General features: G+C 44.3%; 1 protein-coding gene across 7 annotated transcripts in view; it reads left to right on the forward strand.

Annotated features, from left to right (window-relative positions):
* LOC140730325 (muscarinic acetylcholine receptor M3-like) overlaps positions 1 to 16,821 on the forward strand; it is a 327,953-nt gene that overhangs the window by 165,650 nt on the left and 145,482 nt on the right. For 5 of the 7 annotated variants that reach the window (XM_073050580.1, XM_073050581.1, XM_073050583.1 and 2 more), the window contains one exon: positions 7,190 to 7,290. The exons of the other annotated variants lie outside the window; for them this stretch is intronic. The gene's annotated coding sequence lies outside the window, so the exon portion shown is untranslated. The remainder of the gene's footprint in view (positions 1 to 7,189; positions 7,291 to 16,821) is intronic. 7 annotated transcript variants of the gene reach the window in all.

Raw genomic sequence — 16,821 nt, forward strand, 5'->3', positions numbered from 1 at the left:
TGGCATGTGGCAAAGGTAATGTCGCAGTAGTTATGGGGGATTTCAACATGCAGGTGAACTGGGAGAATCAGGTTGGTGCTGGACCCCAGGATAGGGAGTTTGTAAAGTGCCTACGGGATGCATTGTTGGAACAGCTTGTACGAGAGCCGACCAGGGACAAGGCTATTCTGGATTTAGTGTTGTGTAATGAACAGGATTTGATAAGCAATCTTGAAGTAAAGGAGCCATTAGGAGGTAGTGACCATAATATGATAAGTTTTTACCTGCAATTTGAGAAGGATAAGGGCAGATCGGAGGTGTCAGTGTTGCAGTCAAACAAAGGAGACTATGGAGCCATGAGGGAGGAGCTGGCCAAAGTTAAATAGACGGATATCCTAGCAGAAAAGACAGTGGAACAGCAATGGCAGGTATTCTTGGGAATAATGCACAAGGTGCAAAATCAGTTCATCCCCCAGAGAAGGAAGGATTCAAAGGGGGGAAAGGGGCCACAGTGGTTGACAAAGGAAGTCAGAGATTGCATAGCATTAAAAAAAAGTATGACAGAGCTAAGGTGAGTGGGAAGACAGATGAATGGAAAATTTTTAAGGAACAACAGAACTTAACTAAAAAGGCAATATGGGGAGAAAAAATGAGGTACGAACGCAAGCTAGCCAGGAATATAAAGGAAGATAGCAAAAGCTTTTTTAGGTATGTGAAGAGAAAGAAGATAGTTAAGAACAATGTTGGGCCCTTGAAGAATGAATTGGGTGAAATTGTTATGGGAAACAGAGAAATGGCAGATGAATTTAATAAGTACTTTAGATCTGTCTTCACTAGGGAAGACACAATCAATCTCCCAGATGTATGGATGGGCCAAGGACATAGGGTAACAGAGGAAATGAAACAGATTGACATTAGGAAGGAAACGATGATGAATAGACTGATGGGACTGAAGGCTAACAAATCCCCAGGTCCAGATGGTCTGCATCCTAGGGTACTAAAGGAGACCCTGGAATGTTATCCTGGAAATTGCGGATGCATTGGTAATCATTTTCCAATGTTCCTTAGATTCAGGATCAGTTCCTGAGGATTGGAGAATGGCTAATGTTATCCCACTTTTTAAGAAAGGAGGGAGGGAGAAAACAGAGAACTATCATCCTGTCAGCCTAACATCAGTAGTGGGGAAGATGCTAGAGTCCATTATTAAAGATGAAATAGTGGCATATCTAGATGGCAGTGATGGGATTGGGCTGAGCCAGCAAGGATTTACCAAGGGCAAATCATGCTCAACTAATCTATTGGAGTTTTTCGAGGATGTAACCAGGAAGTTAGACAAGGGAGATCCAGTGGATGTAGTTTACCTCGATTTTCAGAAGACATTTGATAAGGTCCCACATAGGAGGTTGCTGGGTAAAATCAGAGCTCATGGCATTGGGGGGAAGATATTGACATGGATAGAAAACTGGTTGGCAGATAGAAAGCAAAGGGTAGCGGTGAATGGGTGTTTCTCGGAATGCCAGGTGGTGACTAGTGGGGTGCCACAGGGCTCGGTATTGGGACCACAGCTGTTTACGATTTACATACGATTTAGATGAAGGCATTGAGAATAACATCAGCAAGTTTGCTGATGATACTAAGCTGGGTGGCAGTGTGACATGTGATGAGGATGTTAGGAGAATTCAGGGTGACTTGGATAGGCTGGGTGAGTGGGCAGATACTTGGCAGATGACGTTTAATGTGAATCAGTGTGAGGTTATCCACTTTGGGAGTAAGAACAGAAAGGCAGATTATTATCTGAACAGTGTAGAGTTAGATAATGGAGAAATACAAAGAGATCTAGGAGTCCTTGTTCATCAGTCACTGAAGGTGAATGAGTAAGTGCAGCAGGCAGTGAAGAAGGCTAATGGAATGTTGGCCTTTATTACAAAGGGAATTGAGTACAAGAGCTAGAAAATTCTTTTGCATTTGTACAGGGCCCTGGTGAGGCCACACCTGGAGTATTGTGTATAGTTTTGGTCTCCAGGGTTAAGGAAGGACATCCTGGCTGTAGAGGAAGTGCAGCGTAGATTCACGAGGTTAATTCCTGGGATGTCTGGACTGTCTTACGCAGAGAGGTTAGAGAGACTGGGCTTGTACACGCTGGAATTAAGGAGATTGAGAGGGGATCTGATTGCAACATATAAGATTATTAAGGGATTGGACAAGATAGAGGCAGGAAATATGTTCCAGCTGCTGGGAAAGTCCAGTACCAAAGGGCATGGTTTGAGAATAAGGGTTAGGTCATTTAGGACAGAGTTAAGGAAAAACTTCTTCTCCCAGAGAGTTGTGGGGGTCTGGAATGCACTGCCTCGGAAGGCAGTGGAGGCCAATTCTCTGGATGCTTTCAAGAAGGAGCTAGATAGGTATCTTATGGATAGGGGAATCAAGGGATATGGGGACAAGGCAGGAACCAGGTATTGATAGTAGATGATCAGCCATGATCTCAGAATGGCGGTGCAGGCTTGAAGGACCTAACGGTCTACTTCTGCACCTATTGTCTATTGTCTATTGTCAATGGAAAAACATAGTCATCCTATATTTAGCTGAAGTTTTGGAGAAACTCGGAAGTATTTTCAACAAATACCAAATCCCAGTGTTTTCAAACCTACAAAAACACTCGGACAGAAACTCATCCACCCCAAGGGTGCAATAAATGGAGCAATATTGTACATGCTATCCAATGCATTGAGAACTGCACAGATCTGTATGTTGGCAAGACAAAACAACCACCACAAAGGGATGGCCCAGCTTAGGAGGGCTAACACCTCAGGTCAAGTCAAGTCAAGTCAAGTCAACTTTTATTGTCATTTCAACCATAACTGCTGGTACAGTGCATAGTAAAAATGAGACAACATTTTTCAGGACCGTGGTTTACATGACGCAGTACAAAAAACTAGACTGAACTGCGTAATAAAAAAAACCACAGAGAAAGCTATACTAGACTACAAACCTACACTGGACTGCATAAAGTGCACAAAAACAGTACCGGCATTACAATAAATAATAAACAGGACAGAAGGACAAGGTGTCATTCCAGGCTTCGGGTATTGAGGAGTCTGATAGCTTGGGGGAAGAAACTGTTACATAGTCTGGTCGTGAGAGCCGGAATGCTTCGGAGCCTTTTCCCAGATGGCAGGAGGGAGAAGAGATTGTATGACGGGTGCATGGGGTCCTTCATAATGCTTTTTCCTTTGCGGATGCAGTGTGTAGTGTAAATGTCCGTGATGGCGGGAAGAGAGACCCCGATGATCTTCTCAGCTGACCTCACTATCCGTTGCAGGGTCTTGCGATCCGAGATGGTGCAATTTCCGAACCAGGCTGTGATGCAGCTGCTCAGGATGCTCTCAATGCAACCCCTGTAGAATGTGATGAGGACTGGGGGTGGGAGATGGACTTTCCTCAGCCTTCGCAAAAAGTAGAGACGCTGCTAGGCTTTCTTTGCTATGGAGCTTGTGTTGAGGGACCAGGTGAAATTCTCCGTCAGGTGAACACCAAGAAATTTGGTGCTCTTTACGATCTCTACCGAGGAGCCGTCGATGTTCAGCGGGGAGTGGTCGCTCCGTGCCCTCCTGAAGTCAACAACCATCTCTTTTGTTTTGTTCACATTAAGAGACAGGTTGTTGGCTCTGCACCAGTCCGTTAGCCGCTGCACCTCTTCTCTGTAAGTTGACTCATCGTTCTTGCTGGTGAGACCCACCACGGTGGTGTCATCGGCGAACTTGATGATATGGTTCGAGCTGTGTGTTGCAGCACAGTCGTGGGTCAGCAGAGTGAACAGCAGTGGACTGAGCACGCAACCCTGGGGAGCCCCCGTGCTCACTGTGATGGTGTTGGAGATGCTGCTCCCGATCCGGACTGACTGAGGTCTCCCAGTCAGGAAGTCTAGGATCCAGTTGCAGAGGGAGGTGTTCAGGCCCAGTAGGCTCAGCTTTCCAATCAGTTTCTGAGGGATGATTGTGTTGAATGCTGAACTGAAGTCTATGAACAGCATCCGAACGTATGTGTCTTTTTTGTCCAGGTGGGTTAGGGCCATGTGGAGGGTGGTGGCAATGGCGTCATCTGTTGAGCGGTTGGGACAGTACGCGAACTGCAGGGGGTCCAGTGAGGGGGGCAGCAGGGTCTTGATATGCCTCATGACGAGCCTCTCAAAACACTTCATGATGATGGATGTAAGTGCAATGGGACAGTAGTCATTTAGGCAGGACACTGAAGACTTCTTCGGCACGGGGATGATGGTGGCGGCCTTGAAGCACGTTGGAATGGTGGCGCTGCTCAGGGAGATGTTGAAGATGTCAGTGAGAACATCTGCTAGCTGGTCTGCACATCCTCTGAGCACTCTACCAGGGATTTTGTCTGGTCCAGCAGCCTTCCGTGGGTTGACCCTGCACAGGGTTCTTCTCACGTCGGCCACGGAGAGACACAGCACCTGGTCATTCGCAGGAGGGGTGGACTTCCTCGCCGCCTCGTCATTTTCTGCCTCAAACCAGGCGTAAAAGTTATTCAGCGCATTTGGGAGGGAGGCATCACCTGCATAGTCAGGTGATGTCTTGTAATTGGTGATGTCTTGGATGCACTTCCACATGCACCGCGCGTCACTGCTGTCCTGGAAGTAACTGTGGATTAGCTGGGCATGTGAATGCTTTGCCCCTCTGATGGCTCGGGACAGTTTGGCCCTTGCTGTTGTCAAAGCTGCCTTGTCGCCTGCTCTGAAGGCGGAGTCGCGGGACCTCAGCAGTCATCCATGGCTTCTGGTTGGCACGTATAGCGATGGTCTTGGACGGAGTAACATCATCAATGCACTTGCTGATGTAGCTGGTCACTGATGCTGTGTACTCCTCTAAGTTGGCAGAGTCGCCATTGGCTGCTTCTGAAGGTGCGGACATTGGAGAGCTGAATGGACGGGAGAACAGGCCGGCTAGGGTTTGCTTTTAGCCTGGCACAGACCCCTCCCCGTTTGCCTCGCTTCTGCTTCCTCACACATCGCTTTCGACGCCTCCATCTCCATCTCCGGCTCCCAACATCAGGCAGGTCCAAGGATTGTAGGCCCATTCCCCTCAGCAAGCTGACGTTGCATAATTCAGCCAGCAGATCCTTGTGGAGGTTTGTTTTTGTGCGATCTCTGTATTGTAGTAGTATCTGGCGATGGTAGATAGCCGCTCTATTATTCATGTGCCCTAATCGAAAATTGTATATCAAACTTAGATTAGAAAATTAAAATTAAAGTAACACCAGGTCTGAAAGGCCACTGCTGCTGTGCCGCGCCGCCTCATGGGAAGACTGGACTGTATATCTGCACCTAAAGGACAAGGGACACTCCTTTGATGATAACAATGTGCACATTTTGGACAGGGAGGACAGGAAGTTTGAAAGAGGGGTTAAAGAAGCCATCTTTGTCAAACTGGAAAACCCCCCTGAACAGAGGGGGTGGGATACGACCCACCCATCAGCTATTTACATCTATACCCTGGAATATCCACAACAGTTCCCACCTCCATTCATGCAAAGTTAAGACTAATGACGCTGTCATTAACTTTACGACTCTTGATGACCCTCATGCAATTGCCATATCTTTAAAAAACTCAGTTTATAAGCTGGACACCTATCCACTATCAATCTGAACTGAAGCAGTCTCTCGGATGAGTGGCCAAACATCTTGTAGAGAACACAGCAAGTCCAGTGGCCTTGATTTACTGCTGCTTGATAAAGATATGGATCGTTTCTCTGGGGAAATGCAGCTCAATAGTATTAGTAACATCCATCAAATATATTTTAAAAATCCGGTGCAGAGCATAAAAAAATAAGGAGGAGTAGTCAGAGAAATCAGAGAAGTCAGAGACCTGCTCCACCATTCAATAGGGTGATTTGATCTTGTCCCCATTTTCATCTTCCTAGCCTTCTGCCCATAATCTGAGATGCCCTTGATTTTCAGCTAAATAAATCGAGTAATTTCTGATTGCTTCAGTTTCAGACACACAATTATCTTAGACAATGATAGAAATGTGCTCCAATTTGATAAGGACATCATGGTTGTTATAACAGGCAATGGAGCGTTCTGCATAATGACCTTTGACTGAGGAGTGAAACTCTACTGCACAGTGCACATCGTCAATACCCAGCTATCAATCATGTTACCCTCACGCATTTGATATGCAGATTCGCCCAACCACACAGAAGGTGTTTCTCTTTCGTTTTCTCCTGTCGTCAGTGTGACAGACATGGTTATTGCCTATCCTTTACAGATCACAACAGACCACCCGCAAAACTAGTTTCAGCCCACAAGAACGCTAAAAATTTGCTTTGGTTAAGGTACAGATTTCTCACGCGTCACCTAGCCAGAAAAAGATTCTTGCTTGGCAGCCAATATTTAGATTTTTTCAGCTGAAAACCATAGCAGTGACGTTATTACAGGCTATTATTATTGTACAGGTTCAAGAATCTCCAGAGGTTTTAACACATAAATGAACTGTGTGAATATGTGAAGAAGAGTATCAGAAAGACCTTCTGTTGCACCCTGCCTTAAGCACTTCTGATGCTTTTACATTAGCTTGTACACAAAATGCACATGAACTGAAACACTGGGCAGGACTATACTGAGTTTAGCTGGTCATGGATCAATCTTAGAAAAATAAAGAAGATGGAAGCAACACAGCAGCATCTAAAAGGGCCAGAGGCAAGAGTCAGAATGCTTACCATAGCTATCCAGTAACAGCCAGACAGACAAGGTTTTGATCACTTTTGTTTTCAATAGACAGCTATAAGGCAAATTTAAACATCTATAAACCCAGTTAGCCCTGAGATTTAAAAAAACCCAAAAGTGTTGTAAAATTTAAACTAAAGGACTTTCCGTGGCCATCTTCCTTGCATCTTGCTCGAATTGCTTTTAAATGTTCTTGTGGCAGCTCAAAGCTCGTGCCATTAAGCAACTGGAAGACCCGAACCATTTTTAAACATTTTAGCCTAAAAATCAATTTTGCTGATATTAAAATGGAAATCCTTAATGTCTTCAAATAACATTTCTATGTCTTCTATTTAGCTGAGAGCAATAAAATGATGCTCTTGGGAATAGATCATAAAAGCCTTGTGTTTAAAATTCATATAGTATCTGTTTTGTTTGTCCATTTATAATAAGCTAATTCAAATGGTGCACTCTCTTGTTATTTTCCATCCTCAGTGTGAAGTGTCAGACCAGGCAGTTTGATGCATAATGAATGTTCCAGGACCAGGTTACATTGCTGCTATTTAATGTAGCAAGACTAGTCAATCAAATTATTGGTAAGTTTCTCCTTATTTATCTTAATGTTTCCAAAGCCTAGGAAAAAAAGTGGTCCTGATGTGGAGATGTTATTACCTGATTTGTTTTATTTACAGGTTGTTATTAGTGGACAGAATTGAGTTCGGCATAATGGCCAACAGGAATATCTCAGGTCATTGAATATGTATTTCCATTTGGTTGTTAAAATGACTTTGTAATACTCACTCCTGTTTCCACTCAAATGCTTAGGTTAAAATGACCTCTCTTCATTCTTGTAACAATGTCAAGCTGTTATGATCTTAAATGCATTGTCCAGAAGATAGTTTCAACAATACATCATATAATTGAATTGGATATAGGGAACAGGTTTCAGAGATAGGAGAGAAGAGCAGAGGATTGAGAATAATTGGTTAGCTCTTTCATAAACTAGAAGACCTCCAAATGCACTGTGTTTAGCTACGATCTTCAATTCATTCTGCATTTTAAGTTAGCCTCAAGATCCCTGCAGACTTAATGTATGTTTATTACACAATAATATTTCCATGGCATATCTTAAGTTGAAGGTGGGGATTGAACAGGAACAACCAATGGATTTAGCAAAACCTAAGATTAGCAAAATGAGACATGAATGATGTTAACTCCTGGACTCCTTTTGTGTTTTCCTCATCTCCCTCACAAAGTAGGGGTAACAGCTGGTCCAAAGTGGGAGTGGCCGTCTGATGATTGGATGGCCCTATTTATTCATTTATTCATTAACACATAAAAAGTTGGAGGAACTCAACTGGCCAGGCAGCATAAGACATAGGAGTGGAATTAGGCAAACTGGCCCCATCGAGTCTGCTCTGCCATTCAATCATGGCTGATCCTTTTTTTCCCTCCTCATCAACCCCAGTTCCCGGACTTCTCCCCGTAAGCTTTGATGCCACGTTCAGTCAAGAACTTATCAATCACTGCTATAAATACACCCAACGACCTGGCCTCCAGAGCTGCATGTGGCATTAATTTCCACAAATTCACCACCCTTTGGCTAAAGAAATTTCTCTGCATCTCTGCTCTGAGGCAGTCCTAGACTCTCCAACTAGGGAAACATCCTTTCCACATCTACTCTATCTCGACCTTTCAACATTCAAAAGGTTTCAATAAGATCCCCCTCATCCTTCTGAATTCCAGCGAATACAGACCCAGAGCAATCAAACGTTCCTCATATGATAATCCTTTCATTCCTGGAATCATCCTTGTGAACCTCCTCTGGACCCTTTCCAATGCCAGCACATCTTTCCTAAGATGAGAGGCCCAAAACTGTTCACAATACACAAGGTGAGGCCTCACCAGTGCCTTATAAAGCCTCAGCATCACATCCCTGCTCTTGTGTTCTCGACCTCTTGTAATGAATGCTAACATGGCATTTGCCTTCCTCACCACCAACTCAGCCTGCAAGGTAACCTTTAAAGTGTTCTGTACAAGGACTCCCAAGTCCCTTTGCGTCTCAGCTTTTTGGATTTTCTCCCTGTTTATAAAATAGTCCACACATTTATTACTACTACAAAAGTGTAAATGACCATGCATTTTCCAACAATGTATTTCATTTGCTACTTTCTTGCCTATTCTCCTAATCTACCTAAGTCCTTCTGTATTCTACCTGTTTCCTCAACACTACCTGCCCCTCCACCAATCTTTGTAACATCTGCAAACTTGGCAACAAAGCCATCTATTTCATCTTCTAAATCATTGATATACAGCACAAAAAGAAGCGGTCCCAACACCAACCCCTGCGGAACACCACTAGTCACTGGCAGCCAACCAGAAAAGGATCCTTTTATTCCCACTCACTGCCTCCAACCATTCAGCCAATGCTATAACCATGTTAACGACTTTCCTGTAATACCTTGGGCTCTTAACTTGGTAAGCAACCTCATGTGTGGCTCCTTGTCAAAGGCCTTCCGAAAGTCCAAATATATAACATCCACTGCATCCCTTTTATCTATCCTATGTGTAATCTCCTCAAAGAATTCCAACAGGTTTGTCAGGCAGGATTTTCCCAGAAGGAAACCATGCCGACTTTGTTCTATCTTGTCCTGTGTCTCCAAGTACTCCATCACCTCATCCTTAACAATTGACGCTAACATCTTCCCAACCACTGAGGTCAGGCTAACTGGTCTATAATTTCCTTTCTGCTGCCTTCCTCCTTTCTTAGTGAGCAGAGTGACATTCACAGTTTTCCAGTCTCCTGGCACCATACCAGGGTCCAATAATTTTTGAAAGATCATTTCTAATGCCACCACAATCTCTAACACTACCTCTTTCAGGACCCTAGAGTGCAGTTCATCTGGTTTGGGTAACTTATGTAACTTTAGGCCTTTCAGCTTTTTGAGCACTTTCTCTCTTGTAATAGTAATTGTACCCAATTCTCTTCCTTCATACACTATAACATCAGGCATACTGTGTGAAGACTGATGCAAAATACTCTTTCAGTTCATCAGCCATCTCCATGTTCCACATTATTATTTCTCCTGCCTCATTTTCTAGCGGTCCTATATCCACTCTCATTTCTTTTTTATTTTTAACTTACTCAAAAAACTTTTACTCTCCGCTTTGATATTATTTGCTATCTTGCTTTCATATTTCATCTCTAAGGTTTGAAAGGTACATTTAATGTCAGAGAAATGTATAAAATATACATCTTGAAAAGCTTTTTCTTTGCAACCATTCACGAAAACAGAGGAGTGCCCCCAAAGAATGAACAACAGTTAAATGTTAGAACCCCAAACTACCTCCCAGCTCCCGTCCCTCCCACGCGTAAGTGGCAGCAAGCAACAATTGCCCCTCCCCCCACCCGCCACCGATAACTCAAGCGTGAGCAAAGCGACAGCAAAGACACAGACTTGCAGTACTCCAAAGGCTACTTGTTCACCCGGCATTCAACATACCACAGGCTCTCTCTCTCCCTAATAAGGGAGAAAGAGATGTCTCCCTTTCACAGCGTGAGGGGAGACATAACAAACAACCCGCTGGTTTATGATGTTACAAGTGCGTTGCGTTGCTTTTTCTGAGCCCTGTGCCCGAAGATCTCGGGTGTCTGGGCGCACAGCCATAGATCTTCTGACTCCCCCGACAACACACGGATCTCCCTCCGTGACACCAACCTTCAATCCGGCAATCTCCAGAGTCACAAAATCTCGGCCCTCTGAAAGCGAGCTGGGCTCTTAGGCCAAGCACTTGGCATGCCGAACAACGGCCAGTTATGAAACATATGCTTCCTTTTTCCTCTTGATGAGCTGCCTCACATGTTTCATCAGCCACGGTTCCCTTTTCCTACCATTTTTTCCTTGCCCGTGTCCTGCATGTTTCCTCCACCACCCTCATTTTTCCCAGAAACACACACCATTGCTGCTCTGCTGACATCCCTGCCAGCAGCTCCTTCCAATTTACTTTGGCCAACTGCTCTCTCATACCACTGTAATCTCCCTTTCTTCACTGAAATGCTGTTATATCAGATTTTACATTCTCTCTATCAAATTTCAAGCATCTATGGAGGGAAATGAGCAGTCCATGTTTCAGGTTAAGACATTTGGTCCCAAGTTGCAATGAAGCATTTCCCAAAGCATTCTTCACCCTCCAGGCTCACCTAGACAAACACTTATTCAACAAATGTATTCAAAGAAAGTAAACAGTAATTAAGTTTGTTTTTCAATTACCATTCATTTTTTCCCCCAAGACTGCACACTGTATTGCCTGAGGAACATATTTTTAATTCCAGAAGACTCAAGCACAGTCCTGAATGTTTCACAAACAATGGTTCTCTTGTACAGATAAAAATCATATGGATTGTCATAGTCATACTGCAGGGAAGCTGACCATTCTGCCCATCTGGACCAAAATTCCCATCTAAACCAGTGCCATTTGGCCTGTGTATCTTTCCTATCTACATACCCGCCCAAGTTTCTTTTAGCGATTGTTAATGTACCTGCCTCAACCGGTTCTTCTGGAAGCTTATGCCACCTCAGACACCCTCTGGGTGAAAAGGTTGCGTGTCAGATTACTGTAAAATCTGCCGCTCTTGCCTTCAACCTACATTCTCCTGTTCTTGATTTCCCCAAACCTGCACCCTCATAATTTTATACACCTTGATAAGATCCCTCCTCATTCTCCTACCTTCCAGTAAAAACGTCCCAACCTGCTCTACATTTTTTCATATCTCTAGCCCCAGAAACAACCTCGTAAATCTCCTCTGCACTCTTTCCAATTTCATGGCATCTTTCCAATGGCAGGGTGAACAATACTGAACACACTTGTATTCATAACCCACAATCTCCTGAATCAAAGTAAAAACACTTTCCACTCATTGTGGTTGTTTCTGTCCTTTCCGAGGAGGTTAACTGAATTCACTTGTTACATCTTTGTACATCACTGAGATGGTTTCATTTGCTCCCTTTTCTGCATTGGCCCTTGAATCAAGTGAGCAACAGTGGAAATGATGTGCTGGTAGACAGTGCATAAGTTCAGTTTATGATACCTAGTCTCTTTGCCAGAAACATAGTGCATGGTGACTATAAAATGAATTGGTGATTTGGTTTCATATTTTCACTTGTATTAAGGTAAAGTGAAAAATGTGGTCTTTCATGCCATCCATGCAGTTCATTTAATCACATCAGTACACTGAGGAAGAACAATGGTAGAGCAATAAGATAATGCAGAATGAAGTGTTACAGTGACAGAGAAAGTGCAGTGCAAGTAGACAATAAGATACAAAGCACTGGCCAAATCAAAGGTGGTGACGAATCAACGTTCGTCGGGAAGCGGCCTGGTCGAGGTAAGTGCCTGGTGTGAAAAGTGCCAGTCTTTGGCTCGAGAGATTCTGGCAGTTTTGGCAGTTGGATAGTGCAATCAAGAATTGATTAGCAGTTGATTGGCAATCAAGATTTGAATAGCTCAGACTCAGCAGAAAACAGCTGATTGGGCAATCCAGGTCAGGTGACCTTGCAGCTTGCTAAGCTCAAGCAAATAAAAAGATGGAGAGCTCCAGTGGAGTGACCTGTTGGGAAATGCCTGGTGTGAAAAGTGCTAGACTTTGGCTTAAGAGTCTTCGGTGAGGAGACTACACCAGGCACAATTGCAGAGGGTGAAAACATGACTGCTAAGCTGATTCAGTGTGCTACGTGCATGATGTGGGAGGTCAGGGACACTGATGGTGCCCCCGGCTGCTACAGCTGTGGAAAGTGTGTCCAGATTCAACTTCTGAAGGAGCATGTTGCAGCACTGAAGAAAAAACTGGATGACCTCAGGTTCATCCGTGAAAACAAGGGTTTTCTGGAAAGGACCTACAATGAGGTTGTTACACTGAGGATACCGGAAGAGAGAAAGGGGGTGACGATGAGGAAGGAAAGGATGCTTGAAGTACAGGAGACCCCAGGGGATGTACCTCTCATAAACAGGTTCACCTTCTTGGAAGCTGTCAGGACAGAAGATACTGCCAGTCTGAGAGGCGGACAGGTCTGCGAGCTGAAAATTGGTGCAGAAGCAGAGCCGAGGAGTCAGACAGCAGGAAGAGCCGTGGTAGTAGGGGACTCCATAGTAAGAGGTACGGAAAGGGGTTTCTGTGGCAACAGGCGAGATTTAAGGGTGGTGTGTTGCCTCCCTGGTGCTAGGATCCAGGACATCACAGACCGATTGCAGGGAATCCTCAAGGGTGAAGGTGAACAGCCGGAAGTGGTAGTACATGTCACACAAATGACATCGGGAAGAAGAGGAAGGACATTCTGCAGCGGGACTTCAGAGAACTTGGAAGAAGGCTGAAAAGCAGGACTTCCAGGGTGGTTATCTCTGGTTTGCTTACAGTTCCTCGTGCTGGAGAGGGCAGGAACAGGGAGATATTGGATCTGAATGTGTGGCTGAGGAACTGGTGCAGGAAGCAAGGATTTACATTCTTGGACCACTGGGATCTGTTTTGGGGTAGGGATGAATTGTACAAAAGGGATGGGTTGCACCTTAATAGGCGGGGGACCAGCATTCTGGCAGACAGGTTTGCCACTGCAACACGGATGTGTTTAAACTAAGTTGGGGGGAGGGGATGAACTGGAAATATAAGGATGGAGTTAAAGGGAAAGTGAAAATAAGAAAAGTTAAAAAGGACAACAGAATCAATGGAGTAGAAAGCTCAAGAAGAGATCATACAGTATGGCCAAGTGAAATAGGAATTGATATGAAAGGAGAGGGGAGTACCGAATTAAAAGTATTATATATGAATGCACGAAGTATAAGGAATAAAGTAGATGAACTTGAGGCTCAGTTGGAAATTGGCAAGTACGATGTTGTGGAAATAACTGATAGATAGATATTTTATTCATCCCCATGGGGAAATTCAACTTTTTTTTCCAATGTCCCATACACTTGTTGTAGCAAAACTAATTACATACAATACTTAACTCAGTAAAAAAATATGATATGCATCTAAATCACTATCTCAAAAAGCATTAATAATAGCTTTTAAAAAGTTCTTAAGTCCTGGCGGTAGAATTGTAAAGCCTAATGGCATTGGGGAGTATTGACCTCTTCATCCTGTCTGAGGAGCATTGCATCGATAGTAACCTGTCACTGAAGCTGCTTCTCTGTCTCTGGATGGTGCTATGTAGAGGATGTTCAGAGTTATCCATAATTGACCGTAGCCTACTCAGCGCCCTTCGCTCAGGTACCGATGTTAAACTCTCCAGTACTTTGCCCACGACAGAGCCCGCCTTCCTTACCAGCTTATTAAGACGTGAGGCGTCCCTCTTCTTAATGCTTCCTCCCCAACACGCCACCACAAAGAAGAGGGCGCTCTCCACAACTGACCTATAGAACATCTTCAGCATCTCACTACAGACATTGAATGACGCCAACCTTCTTAGGAAGTACATTCGACTCTGTGCCTTCCTGCACAAGGCATCTGTGTTGGCAGTCCAGTCAAGCTTCTCGTCTAACTGTACTCCCAGATACTTGTAGGTCTTAACCTGCTCCACACATTCTCCATTAATGATCACTGGCTCCACATGAGGCCTAGATCTCCTAAAGTCCACCACCATCTCCTTGGTCTTGGTGATATTGAGATGCAGGTAGTTTGAGTTGCACCATATCACAAAGTCCTGTATCAGTTTCCTATACTCCTCCTCCTGTCCATTCCTGACACACCCCACTGTGGCCGTGTCATCAGCGAACTTCTGCACATGGCAGGACTCCGAGTTATATTGGAAGTCTGATGTGTACAGGGTGAACAGGACCGGAGAAAGTACGGTTCCCTGCGGCGCCCCTGTGCTGCTGACCACCGTGTCAGACCTACAGTCTCCCAACCGCACATACTGAGGTCTATCTGTCAAGTAGTCCACTATCCAATCCACCATGTGAGACATGGATTCAAGCAGACAGGGCCTGGGAAATGAATATTCAAGGATATACATCTTATCGAAAGGACAGACTGACTGGCAGAGGGGGTGGAGTGGCTCTGTTGGTGAGGAATGATATTCAGTCCCTTGCGAGGGGGGGACATAGAATCTGGGGATGTAGAGTCAGTATGGATAGAACTGAATAATTCTAAGGGTAGAAAGACCCTAATGGAAGTTACCTACAGGCCCCCAAATAGCAGTCTGGATGTAGGGTGTAAGTTGAATGAAGAGTTAAAATTTGCATGTCGCAAAGGTAATGATACAGTTGTCATAGGGGATTTCAACATGCAGGTAGACTGGGAGAATCAGAGTGGTACTGGACCCCAAGGAAGGGAGTTTGTGGAGTGCCTCCGAGATGGATTCTTAGAACAGCTTGTACTGGAGCTTACCAGGGAGGAGGCAATTCTAGATTTAGTGTTGTGCAAAGAACCGGATTTGATCAGGGACCTCGAGGTAAAGGAACCATTAGGAGGTAGTGACCATAATATGATATGTTTTAACCTACAATTTGAGAAGGAGAAGGGAAAATCGGATGTGTCAGTATTACAGTTGAACAAAGGGAACTGTGGAGCTATGAGGGAGGAGCTGGCCAAAGTTCAATGGAACGATACCCTAGCAGGGAAGACAGTGGAACAAAAATGGCAGTTATTTCTGGGAATAATGCAGAAGGTGCAGGATTGGTTCATTCCAAAGAGGAAGAAAGATCCTAAGGGGAGTAAGGGGCGGCCGTGGCTGATGAGGGAAGTAAAGGGCAGTATAAAAATAAAAGAGAAGTATAACATAGCAAAGATGAGCGGGAAAGCGGAGGACTGGGAAGCTTTTAAAGAGCAACAGAAGATAACAAAAAAGGCAGTACGCCAAGAAAAAATGAGGTACGAAGGTAAACTAGCTAAGAATATAAAGGAGGATAGTAAAAGTTTCTTTAGGTATGTGAATCGCAAAAAAATAGTTAAGACCAAAATTGGGCCATTGAAGACAGAAACGGGTGAATTTATTATGGAGAACAAGGAAATGGCAGATGAGTTGAACAGGTACTTTGGATCTGTCTTCACTAGGGAAGACACAAACAATCTCCCAGATGTAATAGTGGCCAAAGGAACTAGGGTAAAGGATGAACTGAAGGAAATTTATTAGGCAAGAAACGGTGTTGGATAGACTGTTGAGTCTGAAGGCTGATAAGTCCCCGGGACCTGATGGTCTGCATTCCAGGGTACTTAAAGAGGTGGCTCTAGAAATCGTGGATGCATTGGTAATCATTTTCCAATGTTCTATAGATTCAGTAACAGTTCCTGCTGATTGGAGGGTGACTCATGTTGTCCCACTTTTCAAGAAAGGAGGGAGAGAGAAAACAGGGAATTAATGACCGGTTAGCCTGACGTCCGTGGTGGGAAAGATGCTGGAGTCAATTATAAAAGAGGAAATTATGACACATTTGGATAGCAGTAGAAGGATCAGTCCGAGTCAGCATGGATTTATGAAGGGAAAATCATGCTTGACTAATCTTCTGGAGTTTTTTGAGGATGCAATTATGAAAATGGACAAGGGAGAGCCAGTGCATGTAGTGTACCTGGACTTCCAGAAAGCTTTTGATAAAGTCCCACATAGGAGATTAGTGGGCAAAATTAGGGCACATGGTATTGGGGGCAGAGTACTGACATGGATTGAAAATTGGCTGACTGACAGGAAACAAAGAGTAGTGATTAACGGGTCCCTTTCGGAATGGCAGGCTGTGACCAGTGGGGTACTGCAAGGTTCGGTGCTGGGACCCCAGCTGCTTACAATATACATTAATGATTTAGATGAAGGGATTAAAAGTAACATTAGCAAATTTGCTGATGACACAAAGCTGGGTGGCAGTGTGAAATGTCAGGAGGATGTTATGAGAATGCAGGGTGACTTGGACAGGTTGGGTGAGTGGGCAAATGTATGGCAGATGCAGTTTAATGTGGATAAATGTGAGGTTATCCACTTTGGTGGCAAGAACAGGAAGGCAGATTACTATCTAAGTGGAGTCAAGTTAGGAAAAGGGGAAGTACAATGAGATCTAGCTGTTCTTGTACATCAGTCAATGAAAGCAAGCATGCAGGTACAGCAGGTAGTGAAGAGAGCTAATGGCATGCTGGCTTTTATAACAAG

This window comes from Hemitrygon akajei, chromosome 7 (genome assembly GCF_048418815.1).
Source record: "Hemitrygon akajei chromosome 7, sHemAka1.3, whole genome shotgun sequence".
Taxonomy (NCBI): Eukaryota; Metazoa; Chordata; class Chondrichthyes; order Myliobatiformes; family Dasyatidae; genus Hemitrygon; species Hemitrygon akajei.